Source organism: Alosa sapidissima, chromosome 1, assembly GCF_018492685.1.
Source record: "Alosa sapidissima isolate fAloSap1 chromosome 1, fAloSap1.pri, whole genome shotgun sequence".
Lineage (NCBI taxonomy): Eukaryota > Metazoa > Chordata > Actinopteri > Clupeiformes > Clupeidae > Alosa > Alosa sapidissima.
This window is the reverse complement of record NC_055957.1, coordinates 21,096,307-21,116,040: the sequence shown is the minus strand read 5'-3', so window position 1 is coordinate 21,116,040 and position 19,734 is coordinate 21,096,307. Positions and strand designations below refer to the sequence as shown.

The 19,734-nt window shown below is 41.7% G+C and overlaps 1 long non-coding RNA gene across 1 annotated transcript; it reads right to left on the bottom strand.

The window, feature by feature from the left end:
• Positions 1–357: 357 nt before the first annotated feature.
• Positions 358–16,082, bottom strand: LOC121722826. Its single transcript, XR_006034890.1, has 3 exons — positions 15,998–16,082; positions 6,777–6,779; positions 358–367 (listed from the first exon to the last, which is right to left on the bottom strand). It is a non-coding gene; the product is annotated as an uncharacterized LOC121722826 (long non-coding RNA).
• Positions 16,083–19,734: the final 3,652 nt, after the last annotated feature.

The window sequence follows — 19,734 nt, the reverse complement described above, 5'->3', positions numbered from 1 at the left end:
ATTACAGCACTGGTATTACTACTGTACTTAGTTACAGTATAATCCATAAGTACTGTGATTAAAAATACGGTAGACATTTCAATACTGTATACATTACAGCACTGGTAGTACTACTGTAGTTTGCATTTACAGTATCAGGCATAGGTACTGTGATTTCATGTACAGTAGGTGTACTGTAGAGTGAAATACAGCAACTTACTGGTTATTTGCTGCCAGCAAGTTGCTGTAAATTTTACGTTAAACTTTTTACAGTGTAAGTTTTGGTGATCTGTTTTATGTGATTACTTAGTGCTAGGTCCTGGTCAATTATAACTCCTAGGTTTTTAACACTTGTGGATGAGGTCAGTGGAAGATCACTATATGTAGCCTGTGATGTGGATAGGATATCCCTCATCTTTTTAGAACCTAAAACCATGACTTCTGTTTTATCTGAGTTCAAAAGCAGGAAATTATTCGACACACCTGATGATCTCTCACGGCACACTAGTGTGCCCCGGCACAGTGGTTGAAAAACACTGATCTAAACCAAGCGAGTGCTGAGTCTTTGATGCCTATCAAATTTTCAAGCCTAAGTATGTCATTGTCTATGGTGTCAAAGGCGTGTCCTCTTTTTAACAAACCCAAATCTGGTCACCCTAGGCTAGGCTACATATCAAGATAAGACTAGCTTGTGCTAGTTTCTGCCTAGCACAGACATGTCAAAGTGCGAATGAATTATCTACGGCCCCCGGGATGATATTTGATTAGTATTAGAACCGGCCCGCAGGCCACAGCCGCCGGGTGCTGTTTTGCGCATCAATACTCTATTCCCCACAATGCAACGGTAGCCCACAAACTCACTGCGGCGCCGCAAGTGGGCCTCGGCTTCATTATTCATCAGTATTCAGTCAGGGCAGATGTCAACTTTCAGCTACCCCCCTCCCCAGTGTTGTGCCTGAACGCGTTAATTGAACGAAAGTCACTCGTTCATATGTATTTTGAGCGAACGTGAACTGAACGTACTGTAGGCTATTAGGCTACTACTGCCTGATGAACGTTACTGTGAACTCGTTCATTCTGGCACGCTCTTTCAGTTTAACTTCGTTGAATAGGGTGCCAGATTTCTACAGAGCCTTCCACGCGAAAACCCGGCTAAAACACACCGTAAAAAGGCCTTAATATGGCAGCATGCAGGTCACCATTTGTCAAACTATGGGCCGTGGTCCGCAATGTGGACAATGGTCTGCAGAGTGAAATTATTCCCGGGCCATTGTCCATTGATAATTTGCTGCGCAATTGGTCAAGGAGCCGTGGACAGAAAAAGAAAACAAACATTTCTGCAATTAGTAGGAAATACTACTGTCATCAAACATAGAGGCATAGAATTAAGTCGTGGTATGAGCGTTTATTCAATGCATGCGTGTGCACGTTGGTAGCAAAGCTAAGCTTCAACCTATTGGAAGGCTAATTATGAAACGACTTTTAATAGAACGACGTGGATTTATGCAACTTCCATAAAAAACAGAGCACAAACTATATAAAACACTGTTTGGCATTAAGTATTAAAGTCAGCCAAAAGCTATTAATTAGTCTTAGTTAAAGATAGTTAAAGATCTCCAGATCAGTGATTTACGCATGATCTGATCTGCCATTTACCATTCACACAAGCTGGTATTGTGTCTCCTGAATCCTTACATTCAGGCATTCAAATTAAATATAATTAAATAACATATAAATATTCTATCAGTGTATGATGCTTGCATGAGGGAAACATCCCAAAACAACGGCACCCATATAACTGCTGTTGTTTTGAGAAGTATTTATCATGCAAGCATCATGCAACAATGCAAAAACAATGAAACTATTGTAGGCCTAATTATATTTTACATTAGTAAAGCAGTACTCTGACGTGCATGTTTTCACAAACTTTTGTGAACAATCTTAGCACTTTAAACATTGACTGTTTTGAAGTGCATGTATAGCAATATAGTATAAAAATAATAATAATTGATATCATTATGATAATTTAATGGGGGGTGGGTTCATGTAGGTGGGCCCTATGAACCCAAAGTATGCCTTGACTGGGCCTCAGGTCAAAGAAGTTTGAGAGAGGCTGATGTAGACGACAAAGCAGCAAGGAGGCATCATATGATCATTTAAACAAGTTTTATGACAAGGTCGGTGAGGATGGGAAAAATCGTACATTTGTGCAAACTTTGCCCGCACTTCAGTCACAGTCATTATTCATTTAATCATTAAACAAAATACAGTACACGTCTTGGTTCAATAGGTTACGTGCAGTCATTTTAATATGTTTTAATAAACATTGAACCAGTCCGGCCCTCGGCTTGTAGAAAATTTGTTTTTTTTGGCCCTCTAATGTATTTGACTTTGACATCCCTGGCCTAGCAATAACGTCAATGCTTTAGCTCCGCTAACCTTTCTCTCTGCCTTCCATCCATGTGTAAAACAGCAAGCAACCACGCAAATCCGTCGACTGTCAAAAATCCTGTAGTTTTCCCATAGACAGTAAGAATTTTCCTCGAACTTGATCGCTTGTAGGGTCATGCCATTAGACGAGGAGCCGCTCATTTATCCCTACATTTCTGTAAATAGACTTGACCTGCAATCGGTTCATTGGATAAACCAGAAACACATTCCCCATTCCCAGGAGGCTTTGCTCCATTCTAGCCTAGGTCTGCGTTAATTTAAGAACAAACAAACAAATTAAATTGTCTTTTTTTTTTATTTGTGACCATGAAAGTTCTGTAACGCCTAAATAAGACAAAAATGAATTAAGATAAAAAATTAAGGCTAGCCTTCACAAAAATCAGCATGGGAGAGATGAGTGTGCAGGGTAACCATGAATGACATATAGACAGTGAGCGAGTGGTATGGTTGGACTTCTTAGACCTCGGAAGTGTAAGTCTTGATTTTCGCGGAAAATTCTATATGTGTTTCTCATGTATGACTCATGGCCGCGTTAAAAGCTTTATGGGCCAGCCCGCACCTCGGCCGGCCCACCGGGAAAACTCCCGACCGTCCTGATTGCCCCTCCGCCCCTGCTTACAAAGCTTTTCAAAAGGAGTGTGTCTATGTCCAGGTGATTCACCATTAAGTACAGTTAACTGACATCTGGCTCTCACACATAAGGGTCAGGCAGTGAGACCAGCACACACGCTCTGTATACGTGTGCATGCGTGGGAGTGCTAACTAAAAGTCCTTGCACACTTGGATTTCACAGTGATTGTGTATGAGACATGTCCAGGAGATGAATGAACCCCACAGCTATTCTCCACCTCTGGGCTTCAACCCACCTCTGTGCTCCGACTGGATAGGGAGTTTTTTATTCATTTATTTGCAACAAGGTTGACGTGCCCAACACTTGACCCGCTGAAGCCCCTGACAGTGTTCCATCTCTCAAATCAAGTGCAGCGGCAACAATGGAGTATGTGAGTGTCTCTGTGTGTGTGTGTGTGTGTGTGTGTGTGCGTGCCGCTGAAGAGCTTTTGGGACAGACAGTATTGGAGGTTGGATTGGCTGTGCTGTAAGAATCATGTGTGTGCGCATGCGTGTGTGTGCAGTGGACACAAGTCATGCTGTGCTCCGAGTAGACACCACTCACCCAGCCGTTCTGTGTGCCAGGTGTTTATTTCTCTCCACAACCCTTGCACTTCATGTGCTGATGCCCCTAGCTAGCTGTTACCTGCATTGCACGCATTGTCTATTCTCTCACAACTAAACTTTCTTTTCTCACGTCTGTTCTATAAACCCTTACATACCTCCATAACCTTGATGCCATACCAGACAACTGAAACATATGTTTTTTCACAACAACAAAAACAAGACAACAACAATAAAAACATGAGACAACAGCAGTGTTTTCCTCCAGCATAGCATCTTGGCTCCCAGTGATGCTATTGACTGTTCTCCAGGAAGAGGTTAACCAGTGTGGGAGGCTGCAGAAAAGGGCCCCGGCGTCCTGTTCGCCCCGTTTTCATTAGGCTGCATTTATTACCCAGTGTGTTCTGCACTTACTCACTCCCCTGCTGCGCACCCAGGCAGTGACAACCAATACCATGGCAGAGCGTCGCTCTCTCTCTCTCACACACACACACACACACATACACACACACTGCATCTATTGTAATGCGTGACATAAAAGGGTTGTGCGTATTTCACATCTTCAGACAGTAGGAGAAGCGGAGAATAAAGAAATAAACAGACCACCCGTCTCTGCAAAAACCTTATTAGCATGGTAATAAGCCCATGGTTTATTTGGAGTATTGTACAGGAAGTAAAGCGCAACAGTGGCTTTCTCTGCTACTATGCGTCAAGTAGTGCATACAGTGTGCTTTGATATGTTTGTTTTTAAGATCATTAACTCATGAACAAGGATACTGTAGCAAGTTGAAGTGTGGAGTGTGAACTAGCTGAACTATGTGACTGCATGTTGTAAGTATGAAACTGGACATACAGTACATCAGTTGAATGTCAATAATGAACATCAAGCCATGTTTAAAAAAAGATTTCATTTCCAAAGCATGAGACGTGTGGAGGTGCTGGAACATTGCCATCTGTTGCCTAATGAGCAGTAATTTTGTGGTAGGTAATGACCATGCTTAAACCTCCCACACATCTTCTTTGTAGGCAAGCGTTAGAGACTTCACTGCAAAAAATGAATTCTAACCAAGTGTTATTGATCTTATATTAAGATTAAAAAATCTATTTGGTATTGTTTTTAGTATGAAAAGACTTCCCTAGCGTCCTCTCGAAAGATCATTTTGACTTAATTTAAGAAGACTTTAACTTATTTTAAGGAGTCTTATCAAGACAAATTTGCTCAACGCACTAGCAGACAAATTTGCTTGTTTTTAGGATAAATTTGCTTAACGCACTGGCAGACAAATTTGCTTGTTTTCAAGATGAGATGTCTTAAAATAAGTCAATTTTTTTTAATCAAGTCAAATGATTTCACAAGAAAGCGCTAGGTAAGTCTCTTTATACTGAAAACAATACCAACTAGTTTTGTTTTTATCTTGATATAAGATTAATAACACTTAGTTAGATTTTGTTAGATAAGCAGTTTTTGCAGTGTTGAATTTGATGCGGGCAGCCATAGGTAGCCAGTGTAGCTGGAGTGCAGCTGGGTATCTACAGTACCTACAGTATCACAGCACTACAGTATCACTGCACTACAGCACTACAGTATCACTACACACTGCAAAAACTGCTTATCTAACAAAATCTAACCAAGTGTTATTAATCTTATATCAAGATAAAAAAAACTAGTTGGTATTGTTTTCAGTATAAAGAGACTTACCTAGCGCTTTCTTGTGAAATCATTTGACTTAATTTAAAATAAAAAAAAATTGACTTAGAGAAGGTGACACAGCCCACCGACTGGTGTGCACCCATGCTGCCAGTCTTGGAAAAAAAGCACAGGTAAAGCTTGCATCTATGTTGACCTTAACAGGCTGAATGAGGCTGTTAAAAGAGAACAATACATCCTGCCTACCACAGATGAAATCACAGCGAAACTAAGTGGGGCCACAGTCTTTTCATCACTTGATGCTGCTAGTGTTTTTTTCCAAATACCACTGCACCCAGACAGCTGTACTGTAGGCTTACTACTTTTATCACACCATTTGGCAGGTTTCATTTCAAGAGGCTCCCATTTGGAATAACTAGCGCGCTTGAAAATTTTCAGAGGAAGATGATGGAGACTCTTCAAGGGTTAGAGGGCGTTTTATGGACGATATCCTCATCCATGGAGCCACTGTGGACGAATATGACCAGCACCTGGAGAAAGTCATGCAGCGCATTGAGACAGCTGGTTTGAAGCTCAACCGCGAGAAGTGCTCCATCAGGAAAAGTCAGCTGCGGTTCCTCGGGCACCTCATTGATGAGTCTGGGATCCGGCCTGACCCAGATAAAATAGAAGCTATACAGCAGCTGGCACCACTAACCAGCGTACATGAGCTGAAAAGGATCCTGGGGATGGTGAATTATCTAGGAAGATATATCCCCAATCTCTCCACTGTAGGACAGCCGCTGTACGAGCTCCTGAAGAACAAGAATGCATGGACATGGAGTCACGCGCAGCAAACTGCTTTCGAACACATCAAGCAGCTACTAACGACAGCACCAGTTCTGGCCTACTATGATGTGAAGAAGCCCACTGCTGTGTCGGCAGATGCAAGCAGCTATGGACTGGGGGGTGTGCTCCTCCAGCTCCATGGACAGCAATGGAAACCAGTTGCAGACGCCAGACCAGACGCCTCACTGAGGCAGAAACACGCTACGCCCAGATTGAGAAGGAAAGTATGGCTGGTGTGTGGGCGTGCGAAAAGTTCTACAGATACCTCTGTGGGCTGGAACAATTCAAACTGGTAACCAACCACAAGCCGTTAGTGCCTCTCAACAACCGCAGCCTGGACAACGTGCCGTTACGATGTCAGCGTCTTCTAATGAGACTGATAAGATTCAACCCGGTAGCAGAGTATGCTCCAGGTAAAACTCTGGTTGTCGCAGACACCCTTTCCCGTAGTCCGCTGGCTGGCACGTGTTCAGAGACAGACACACACAGCGAGGTGGCATGTTATGTTGCTAATGTAGTGGGGGGGATCCCTGCAAGCAAGAACAAGCTGGACGAGATCAAAACGGCAACTGCATCAGACACTGAACTGCAGTCTGTCACAAAGTTCATACGGACTGGATGGCCGGAGCACCTCAGCAAAGTGCCTGTCAGTATCAGACATTACGTTCAGGTGAAATCAGAGCTGTCAGAGTACAACGGCCTTGTCCTCAGAGGAAACAGGATTGTCGTGCCACAGCTGATGAGAGGGGAGATCCTCCAGAAAATCCACGAGGGCCACCAGGGCCTAGTTAAATGTAGAGAGAGAGCGTGCTCATCAGTGTGGTGGCCTGGCGCCTCTACTGAAATACCTAGTCTTCTCAGACTACTACTCCAGGTTTATTGAAATACTGCACATGCCCACAACGACGAGCGCACAAGTCATCCGGAAGCTGAAGGCTGTCTTCGCCAGGTTTGGCATTCCAGATGAGGTGGTGAGCGATAACGGGCCGCAGTTTTCAAGCACAGAGTTTCAGGAGCTGGCGAGACAGCTCGACTTCAGACACTCCACGTCTAGCCCTCACCATCCACAGGGCAATGGACATGCGGAGAGAGCCGTTCAGACGGCAAAGAAAATCCTCAAACAAGCAGATCCGGTGATGGCCTTGATGATTTATAGGTCTACCCCGTGTGCCACCACCGGCTTCAGCCCAGCTGAGTTGTTGATGGGGAGAAAGATCAGGACAACGCTCCCTACATTGGAAAGGAATCTTCGACCTAAATGGCCCAACAGAGCAGCAGTGAAAGACAAGGACGGGAGAGAGAAAGCTAAACAGGCGTATTACTACAACCGTCGCCATGGAGCCCGGCTCTTACCTGTCCTGCAGCCAGGAGATGCAGTCTGATGCAGGTTGGAATATGAAAAGGTGTCGACGTTGCCAGCAGTGATCTCTAGCGAGAGCGTGACTCCGAGAGGGGGGGAAGGGGAAAGAGAGAAATTGAAAAAAAAATGTTGTTATGGCATTGATGTTGATAATGTCTAATTGTGGTTATACAGGAATGTTGTGTTGAGATTAATGTCAACTACAGTGTCTGGTGTTAATGATACAAGCCCCATTTTAAAGGGGGAGATGTCATATACAGTAGTTAAAATGTGCCTGCGCACGTTCTGTGTTATGTACGGTAGTCCCAGAAAACCATGTGTGACACTTTATACTTGTACTTGTTACCAGAGTTGAGAGTAAACGAGTGAACGACAGACTGCCTCCGGCGTTATCATTTTACACAGCACTACAGTATCACATCACTACACTACAGCACTACAGTATCACTGCACTACACCACCTAAAAGGATGTAGCATCTTTTTTGACACTTTGTCATACTCAAGAGAAACATGATCAAGAATTAATAACAACATATTTATTATGTGCAGTCAATACCTTACATTTGCTATTTTTTGTTATAGTGGACGGAATCCACCATCTTAAAATCTACTGACTTCTTCTTTTCAAAAATGAATGCGCCTCTAACCGCCTAACGTACAGACATGTTGAAATAACCGATGTGTAGGTCTGGAATTGGGCAAGGGAGTTATCATTTCAGATTTAAGTTATAAGTTATGCTTTGTGGCATGGTGTGGAAACAACCACCTACTCTTAAATGTGGCCAAGACCAAAGAGATGGTAGTAGACTTTAGGAGGGCTAGGACAAAGTTAAACACTATCTCCATGATGGGGGAAGAGGTGGAGGTAGTGGAAAACTACAAATATCTGGGTGTACATCTGGATAACAAACTGGACTGGAAGTGCAACACTGAGGCTGTTTACTGGTCAAACAACAGAGTGTTTTCAGCTGGAGGTTGCTCCAACTGCTCTGTAGCAAGGAGCGTTATAGAAAATCATTCCTGCCCACTGCCATAACTATTTACAACAACTCCCCTTTGGGCCGTGAGAGAAAATCTTATGCCGAGAGTCAATGCAGTTTACAACCTCTTTAACAGAGACTATATCCAATTTATTTTTTAACTTGTATGTGTGATATATGTTTATATTATTTATTGCTGCTGTAACACCATAATTTCCTTTTGGGGATGAATAAAGTAATCTATCTATCTATCTTTTGTGAAATGGGGGATTAAAAATGTTAAAAAACATCTCTCTCTCTCTATGACATCACAAAGAGGGCTCATTTAGAACGGTCGTAAATGAATCAGTTGCGGCTCCATCTGCAATGTCAGCTTCTAAGCATACAATCTGGCGCTCCCTAAACTACACATGCTGTAATTAATCGCTTTCGACCACACTGCTTTCAAGCATATCTCAATTCTCTTCAAGAAAGTTTACGTTCTTGGTGTCTGCGTCATCCAACAAACTACGACGAAACAGACGTTTTCCTACCACACCTAATATAAGTTACAATTAATTTGTGTTTTTTATTCAAATGGAGTGTGAAATGTCTGTTTTTAACGACTCGGCTAGTAATCAAGTAACTAAGCAAGCTGGCGTTACCTGTCATCGATTAGCAACAAACTCGTAGCTCCTACGTCTAGAGAGGACGTTAAGTTTAACTGTAGCTAGTTTGATAATATTGGTTTTACGTTCATAACTTGATTAGGCGGTAACCGAGGATTCAGTGGGTAAGTTATATTACGTTAGTTAGACCTCGGGAACGTTTCTAGGTTCGCGGTTGTGTGCAGAGGCGGCAGTAGTGTTAGCAGCTAAGTAATAATTAGCTTCACACTCAAATTGGTAGCCGCCTTTCCTAGCGATAGCTGCCTGACAAGGGAAATGGCCATCTATGGCGAACGGACACTGGCTGAAACTTGGCGCGTTCCAGAGCCCATCCAAACTAGTGGGACGTGGAATCCTACCTCCAACTAAGAAAAGTGCACTGGAATGCCTGTCGAAGTGGAACCTCCTACCGGCGAACTCGGGGGAGCTCGACCTACCCCGACCTCACCAAAATAAGTCGGAGGATAATGGCGGCGCCCGTGGAGTCACACTTCGTGAGAAGTAAAACTTCAAGGAATATAGCTATAAACTTTACTTCTCTGCGTGTAGGGTTGTTTTAGACTCTGCCATTTTAACACAACTTGTTTTTCATATTATGGCGTGAAATTATGTTGTTATTATCTGTTTGCATGAAGATATAGCCTACGGTGGTCAAAGTATACCCAGTTATCTTACATAGCGATATGCAGCGCTTTTACATATACGGCTCCAGAACAGACAAAAACAAAGCGAGTATCAGCTTAGCGTGGCGGTCGTCCATGTTTTCTGTTTACATTCCACTTCAATTGCCTGAAACGCTTTGAAGTAGGAGCTAGTATACTTCAGGTAGGATAAGTCCCACGTCCCATTGAATGGGCACTGGAACGCAGAATTAGCCTTCATTTTGAACTACGTTTGTATGAGTGGTAGGTTGTGGCGTAAAATGACTTGTAGGCTTAGTTTGTTGTTCAGTTGAACATATTTATCTAACAACTGTCTCTTTTTTTCCCTTCTATTTCTGTTAGGTGCCGCTCCACTCTGCTACTGGATGGTGGAGGATCGGGCTGACTGCAACCGGGTGGTCTATGGATGGTATACTGAATGGATGGCAGAAGCACAGCACACGTGAATTTCTAAATGAAGAGTGAATAAATGCACTTGCTTTTCAAACTGATAACAAGTTGTCAATGGTTATTTAAACAAGCTTGTGTAGCCTAAACCAGACATACCTACAGTAGGCCTAGCCAAATTTTACCTGGCTGTAGATAAAGCAGGATATGAATTTCCCAATATTTTGCCAGATTAATAGTGATTTATCATTTGAAATACCATTGAAATCATGTTGATCTTTAATTTGGTTGTAATTTCAACATTGTTTCAATATTCATTTTAGTTGAAATATCATTGAAATCCCGTTGATCTGTAGTTAGAATTTCAACGTTGCTTCAATGGAGGGTGTAAAAGTGATGTAGAATCAATGTTGTAGTGTGATGTAAACTTCTATCAGGCCAGTCAAATTGCGTATAGAGATGTTAGGCGGGCTTAACATAATGATTGATGTCAGAGTTGCAACGGTTTTGCTTGAATTCCCTGCTACTTTAAAACAAAGAAGATGGATGTTGCTGTTGGCGTACAGCATGACACAACTTAAGCTCTTTTTTAAGTTGGCAAAAGTTTGAACTAGCCAACTAGCTCCGCTGGTGGGAAAACGCATGGGACTCATAGCGCTGTCTTATTGCGTGCAGAGGGAAATTATCCCGCCCCTCGGACTGATCACTGCCAACGGTTAGTGCCCAGAGGGTCTGGCTCATCAGGCTAACATTTTCCACCTTGAGTGAGATATCTCAAGAACGCCTTGACACCAGAGGCGATTGCTCTAACGGTGTGTTTCCACACAGCGAAACACCAGCGAAATTTCGCCTCGGGGGCGTGACGGCGAAACCGCTAACCTTTTGACTGCAGTGTCTAGCCAGTGGTGGCAAGCAAGCTAATTAGGCTAATCAGCTAATTCAAACGTTTAAGTACTTAATGAAGATATCCAGGGGTCTTTATGCCTCGACTAAGTTGATGTTGCCTTCATGTTCATAGAAACAACAAGGTCAATAAGACATAATATATTTCATACCTGTGTTGCAGCATGTAGCCTAGCTGTCTAGCTAGGTTTACAATGCAATCCAATGTCCTAAAATACTAGCATTTCGCCTGTCAGCTAGCTAAAAAGATCGAGTGCTTAAACTAACATATATAGTGGTCTATTTAGTGGTGTATGTGCTCTGACTAAGTTCGTGTGGCATATAAACCACAATTCGTGTTGATACAAGTGCCAATGTTCGTGTAGAAACATTTTAATCACATACAAATGTTCGTGTTACAGCTCAGGTAGTCTCCGCCATCTTGGTCAGACTTTTTTGTAACTCCCGCCTCCAAACACAAAGACGCGGACCTGATTGGTTCTCGAATGGTCCTCATTTAAATAAAGTTAAACTTTGGCCAACTTTGTTTCGCCTGCCTCGGCGATTAGCTTTCATTTCGCCCAACTAGGGCGAATTTCGTCTCCATTCAACCTCAATGAGAGTGACGCGAAATTTCGTTGTGTGGAAACACACCGTAAGACTACAGGGGAAGCTCAGCCTCCTCTAAAATATCACGGAAAATCGCATCAAAAAACACTATTGGCCTACATTAGCTTCTAGCCTACTATTCCAACTAGAACATGCTGAAAACATTTTCATCTTCATGGCTAGTTTGTTCAGCAATAAGGTTTTGCCGGTCTTTTATTGTGATTTCGCACCCGTAATACATTGCTGTGACAACACCAAAGAGTATACACGGGTTTCCCGTTTACCAACAAAACTAGATGCGCGCGCAGCCGTGAGGCAGAAGACGCTTGGTGGCCGTCCACAACGTTATAAACTTAACCTAAATAGTTGGCTGCTGTAAGCTACAATCGGATTTTTTTGTATACCCCTGTTGTCTCAATTATATTAACATCTCATTTCAGACTATATTTCAAAGTTTGACGTTCATTTGGATTATTAATATAACATCGTATTTTGTCATTTTTGGCGAAGACATGCATTCCGTTAGGGATATTGAACATATTTAACATTCTATAACCATCGTGATTTCGATTTGGTGCAGTTTTCAGCACAAAAACTCATTGTATTCTTTTGCTCTTTTGCATTGATCTTTGCTGTTCAATGGTGCTTTCTGCCTCTTGGTTGCGCACGCATGTTTTCGTGACGTTCCATAGAAATTCATGTATAGAAGAAACAAGAGGCGAAACTCAATAGAACGTCCCATTGCAACAAACCATAGACAGGAAAAGAAATGGACGAACAGACTCCGTCGTTTTCAATGGGAGGGCACTGAGTCAAATAGAACGATTTTTCAGTTGGTCCCCCCAGTACTGCGCAGACTCACACTTAACTTCGTGACGTTAGCCATCGAACTGAATCTTGTAACTCATATGATAGATACACAGAAATTCTTCTCACACTTCCTTCGCCTTCAAAGTCATCAAAGTTAAACATTTATTTATTTATGTATTATTATTAATATCATCCTCACCAAGTCGTGTTAATGTTGAAGCTACCACACATGATCATCTTCAAAAACAGTCATGCTAAAACAAAACAAAAAAGTTATAGCCTTGAAGCTAGTCTTCTTTCCACTTTTCCGACCTACGGTCAATCCATCGAAAACCTCTGAAATGATTAGTGCCGTTTTTTTTTTATTATTAGGTTGCCTCTATGTAATGCTTTACCTTAACATACGGTCGTGTATGCTAGGTTTGCTTATGAGTTACCGTCATAGACAGTAAGGTGGACTGAGCTTATCCATACGGTTATCTCCCTACAGCGCGAAAGAGAGATTACGTCAAAGCTAGCTTCCCTCCAACCGAACAAGCTAACCATTCTTCTTACGGGTAACCAACGTTACGGATGAGGTAGTGGAGTCTGTTTTGCCTTTGTAGTGTTTATGTAGATTACACAGAAGCTACAATATCGGCACAGGATATATGTCATATGAAGTTATGGTATTTAAAAAAAAATCCTAGAATGAAAGGGCTTCTATGGGAGTTAGCAAAGAGGTGCCTTGAATTACCCATATGATGTTTGTCAATTTTAAAGACAATTTTTCATGTAAAGACATTTGCAGTTTGTTTCGTAACTATTGAATTACAACATTGTGAAAGATCGTAATTCCAACGACTACAAACCCATCAGTCGCGCTAGTGACGTTAGCTCATTCACAGCCACACTAGATTGTACAAGCATACCAGCAACAGGTCTTAATTGGGCTTTCCTTGCCGAAGAAAATACCATGAGTCAGAGGATTAAACACATCAGGTAAGTTGTATTCGTCCATAGACTGTACATTACATACTGTTAAGTGACATAGCAGGCAGAAAGATGCAACCGTTAACTAGCATAACAGCTCTTATCGTTTCATTACGTTGGTGACGTACATCGTTCGAGACGAGAGGTCCACTGAGTGGATTCGCACAAAACCAACATAACTTTTGAAGTCTATCGAACAACAGTACTTTCTTGACGTGAAAAATTATCTTTTAAATTCACACACATCATATGTGAAATTTGTGTAACAATTCAAACTGGACCAAAAAATAATTGTTATCTCTCCATTAACTCCCGTTCATAATTTTTTTGAAAGATAGGTCCCATGGACCGGAAGTAGAAGGGGCGGGACTTCGCCACTCTATAACCGAGCTGCAGCTCCGCCATCTTGGACTGAACACAACACAACTGTCATAGAACTTAATGATATCGGTCCAGATTAAAAAGTTTCTTACAGTATATAAAAAAAATATATATCTAACCTTTTCTCATACCCTGAATTCTCCAACTGTCATAAATCGTGTTGAGAAATGCAAAATATGATGAGTAAGGCTATACATTTATTCATAATAATTTAGCTTCCAACAGATTTGACAGATGGAAATAAGCACCCACCAGCCCAGCACTATAAACTCCGAGCGTGGTAAACAAAATCGGATATTTCAGGCAGTAAAAGCCCCGGTAAGAACCAAACCAGATTTGGTTCAAATCTACACACCTATGGCTACTGAAAAATGTAAGGTTCATTTATCAAATGTTATTTTGAGGTATTAAAAAACATTGTTGTTTTAGAATTTTCGAACGAAAGGGGTGGTAATTGGTGCTTTGATTTACGAAGCTGATCAGGGTAGGTAGGCTGTGTAAGATTAGCCTATTTACCTTTTCATCCAACGTATGTCCCTCGTCGTGAAATGATTGAATTACCGTTTTACCGCTTGCTGATAGCCATGTATGCTAGTTAGTTAGCTTCTCTAGTCATTCCAGTTGACAAGTGATGGCCGTCTATTTTGTTTCCAGTTTAAACATAGGCCTACTGTATTTTCAAGTAGACTTACAGTCCGGAGGGAACAGTGATGGAAAGTAAACTTTCTGTTACGTTGTAGATTAAAAATCCATTGTAAAGTCTTTCTGTCAAACTTGTTGTAGATCTGCCCAGTGAATGGACATGATCTGTAGCCCATGTATGTAGCCCTACATAATATTATTGCCGTTTAATTTGAGCGGTGTGATATTCAAATATTTTTCTTATACATATGACCTGTAGTGTTTAAAAGTGAACTAGTGGTTCGAAATTGAGCACAATATAGTGACCAATCTTGATGGTTTACGTTGGCATGTTCTGATTGAAGTCAACGGCCATAGTGGCATGATCAGTCCAAAATGGCAAAAGCGCGACAGCAGCGCCAACTAGCGATTGTTGTCAAAACTGCAACAGAGTTTCGCCTCTTGTTACTTCTATACTCTTTGACACGATCCATCAAAAAAACATGCAAAAAACCCATAGACGCTCGGCTTCACTGGACTTTCAATGGCACTACAGAGTGGGCTGATCTAAGTGCAGAAAAGCTAGCTTTTTATTGGACAAGCGCCACAAAATCGTCATTTCCCAGCGTCTCTGGGAGTGAACGGGACAGTGGGATCAAGGCAAGGGGGCAGGCGAATTCCCGGAAGTAGAAGAATCGACGTAGGCTGGAGGGACCACCTCTCTGCTAACTCCCATAGAAGTCCATTCATTCTAGGATTTTTTTGAAATACCATAACTTCATATAACATATATCCTGTGCCGATATTGTAGCTTCTGTGTAATCTACATAAACACTACAAAGGCAAAACAGACTCCATTACCTCGTCCGTAACGTTGGTTATCCGTAAGAAGAATAGTTAGCTTGTTCGGTTGGAGGGAAGCTAGCTTTGACGTAATCTCTCTTTCGCGCCGTAGGGAGATAACCGTATTGTTTGGATAAGAAGCTCAGTCCACCTTACTGTCTATGACGGTAACTCATAAGCAAAACCCATAGATATATCTATGAGCAAAACCTAGCATACACGACCGTATGTTAAGGTAAAGCATTACACAGAGGCAACCTAATAATAATAATAAAAAAAAGTAAACCTATTTTTTTTTTAAAACGGCACTAATCATTTCAGAGGTTTTCGATGGATTGACCGTAGGTCGGAAAAGTGGAAAGAAGATTAGCTTCAAGGCTATAACTTTTTTGTTTTGTTTTAGCATGACTGTTTTTGAAGATGATCATGTATGGTAGCTTCAACATTAACACGACTTGGTGAGAATGATATTAATAATAATACATAAATAAATGTTTAACTTTGATGACTTTGAAGGCGAAGGAAGTGTGAGAAGAATTTCTGTGTATCTATCATATGAGTTATAAGATTCAGTTCGATGGCTAACGTCACGAAGTTAAGTGTGAGTCTGCGCAGTACCGGGGGACCAACTGAAAAATCGTTCTATTTGACTCAGTGCCCTCCCATTGAAAACGACGGAGTCTGTTCGTCCATTTCTTTGCCTGGACGCCGAGCTTCTGTATGATGATTAGAGGAACCGTCATAGAGGCTGGACTCTTTTGACTAACAGCATATGTCGCGATCTGACAGGAAGTGGTTCAAGTACAAGGGATGCGTTAACGTTAGTGTTGGCAGGTGAAGTCAAGAGGCAAGGCAAGTTGCAGCTCAAATTCTCATAATTTGGGAGCAATACAGTCGGTTTCTATTTGTCTTTGTAAATAGCATACTGTAAATAAAACCGTAATGTGGAGTTACAGAGTTTGTGACTTGCTTTTGTTTCAGTTGGGTATTTAGGCTAAGTTAGGTAGCGCGCTATATAACGGTGTAGACATTTTCTGGGTGTAGGCCAGTGTTGTAGTCAAGTCACTATGCCTCGAGTCCGAGTCCAGGTTCGAGTCCCCAGTGTTCAAGTCCGAGTCAAGTCCAAGTCATTAAAAAAAAATTCCAAGTCAAGTCCGAGTCGAGTCCACTACTCATCCGAGTCGAAATTGTTTTGCCAAATCCAATGTGTTGTATTTATTATATCGGAGAGAATACCATACCATAGCCTATAGGCCTACTCATAATAAATTAGCAATCCACATCCCAATCACACAGGCCATTAAGTCACATTAAGTCACTATTACTGACTGCTGAGAATTGTATAGGCAGTGTTGTAGAAGTTCATACTTCACAAGAGCTAGATGGACGTTGGAATAGGCCTATTAGGTAGTGTGGATCATAAAAGGCCTCCCCCGGGCATTTTTTTAAATTCTGGATGTTAAATAGCCTACACAATTTTATCGCAGTTTGGGAGGGACAGAAACAGAGCAGGGCCCGTCTTGGTAGCTTCTTTCTGACTCCCATGACGTGAACACTGGCTACCGGCAACTGCATAATTATGTTATCACTTCACTGACACTATGAAGACATATTTCACGTCAACAATAGAGATGAAAACTAGCTTTCGGTTAACGGAGATGTAGATCATCTGCCTAATTAATTTCTTTGCGCAACAGGCCACATTCTACGTTCATTTCAGCGAGATGAGTGAAATAAATGTTTTTTTAAGCTGCCATCGTCATAGGCTACTATTTGCTACGATATTCACCTGTTAGAAATAGAACACGTTACTATTTCCTTTTTTTCGTGCAGTGGATTAGGCTATCAAATCGCTCGTTTGAACAGTAACAGTAATCCAGTTCATTCGTGGTTTTAAATATAGTTGTTTCTGGCCTACCCACGAAAGGTTCAGTTTGTCAGTTTCACTTGCGCAGACACGGCCTACATTGACACTACATGGACACTATACTAGGCAATTTAATGTTATGCTTCTATATTTTATGACACCAAAATTAAGAAGTATGCTATATCTTGAGCGGGAAAACTTTTAGTTTATTTTTCTTTCATCCGATAATAGCCTGCTGCAAATTAACAGACAGACGGCAGGGCACGCCCCGAATGAAAATGAATGAATGGAACCTCGCTTCTTGCGTCAGTTAGGGAAAACACTGTTCACCAAGTCACGATGATCAGCTATCCAGCAGCAGTGTGTGTTGTTTAGCCTAGGCTGAGTGTAATCTTAGGTAATGTTATGTCATGTATGAGAACTAATATTGCCTGGCAATAGCCTACTACATTGAAATAGCGGCGGCCATATCTCCAGGCATTTTGGTGTTAAAGTTAACGTTTGCTTTGCATGTGAACATGTGGCTTGCGATGTAGCCTATGACACGAAGCAGTAGCCTAACATTCCCTTAAACTAAATTTAGTATTACAAATAATTTAGATATTAAAATCATATAGCAAATTATAGCCTAATGACATACTACAATTATAGCCTATTACAAAAAAAAGTCGAGTCATCGCGAGTGCGAATGCACGAGTCCAAGTTCGAGTCATTCAGTGCTCAAGTCACAAGTCTCTAAATTTAGCTAATGACTTGGACTCGAGTAGCCTACTACAACACTGGTGTAGGCTACATTATGCCATGTCAACTCTATAGCCTACTGTTTGGCCTATTCTGGGTTTTGGGATAATTGTTGCCCATTGACCATTTTTATCAGAGCTTCCCCTGTTCCAAAGAGCAGCAATCGCCACTGCTTGACACATAAGGTTTTTTGGTACAAGGGTTTGTATGAACTCAAAGGTTAAGTGATTCAATGTTTTTTTTTTTTTTTTCAGGAATCTCCCCACCAACATTAAGCCAGCAGCTTTCCATCCACTATTGTAATTCCTCTGGCATTACATTGCTAGTTTACTTTGGTTCACTTTGGAGGTGAGGAATTTTCAAGCCCCACTTGACCCCATCAACCCGGCAAAATGGTAATGTTCAAATATATTTTTTTTGCATTTTGGTTCCAAGTTACATTTCCCGTCCCGGTCCGCTGGATCAGATCTTATTAAAGTGACACCAGGCAAGCCTGATGCTTTTTCTCTACGAAACTCCCCCTTGCTCGGTCTGAAGCTCTTTTCCTTTTCTTTGCGTCTTCCGTCAAGGGTTTTCGCTGCTTCTTCGCCGGCTCTGCCATTATACACGTTTGCAACAATCTCTAGCGTTTCATTAGTCTGCCTCTGTGCTGTAAACTGATCCTGCTTCGGTCGGCGGGTAGGATACACCGAACTTGCAAGTGGGATATTCTTCCTACAGGCAGTAGGGGCGGGCGAGAGAGCCTTCATTCGCCGCGTAATGAGTCATTTAACCATATATCGATTTACGAAGATGATTAATTAACACGAAAACGTTGCCTGGTGTCCCTTTAATATATTGGTCTGTTTATGACTCCTACGTTTGTGTGTGGCTATAATTTGTATTGCACTAAATACAAATTAAAATAGACATCATCATTCTTATGCTCTACTGTGTTTCAGGATGTATGGAGAACAACAGACAAGAGCCAGTTACAGGTCATAGAAAGAATGAGTATCATTTGTATATTGTAAGTCCAACTCCAAGGCTTAAATTGTTGCTGATCACACACCTGTGCGACTGGGAGGCAGAGCGTGAGGCTGCTGTGCATGACTAGCAAAACAGCATGTATCTTTTCCCTGCACCGTAATTTGATCTAAAACTACATTTGCTGAGCATGTAGTATCTAGTTTAGAGAGAGTTTGAGCGGAAAAGACAAGCGGATATTTTTGACTGACTCACTGTGGAGGCTGAGATAGAGCATGCAGTGCAGTATGCCTTGCCTTGATTAATAAACACAGTATTTGCATAGCTCAGAGCTCCCTATCCGTCTAAATGTCAATCCGATAAACACGGTGGTGCAGACTTCCATTTGTGTCGGTGAGATGCGGCTCTATCCCTTTTCAGATGAGGATAAACTCACAATAATTTATGCAAATAAACAGAAATAAGGTAAATAAATAAATCTGGAAGGATGGCTGGGGTTCCCAATGAGAGGGGTAAGAGGTCTTGCCTGTTCAGCAAACTTCCAGGAACAAACAACAAAGTTCCACCCAGCACCAGGGTGCTTCAGGCAAATGCAAGTCATTGGATTTATTCATGCCTCCACTGGGATAAAGTATATAGGCCTAGCCACCATTTGGGAAAGGACAGTAATGCTTCATATGCATTCCGCCTAAAGAAACACACTTCACTATACACATATGCTATTTTCTAATATGTTTAGGGATACTTGCTGTTAATTATATATAGAATATTGAACTTATGTGATCTTTTGGGGTTCATCACAAATGCATTCCAAGACCATTTCCATGTCAGTACTTTCTGAGCATGTTTAATGTGGCTTTCAGATATGCTAATTCCTGACAGTCTGTACACTTACATCTAAAAACCTGAGATTTTATTATAATGTC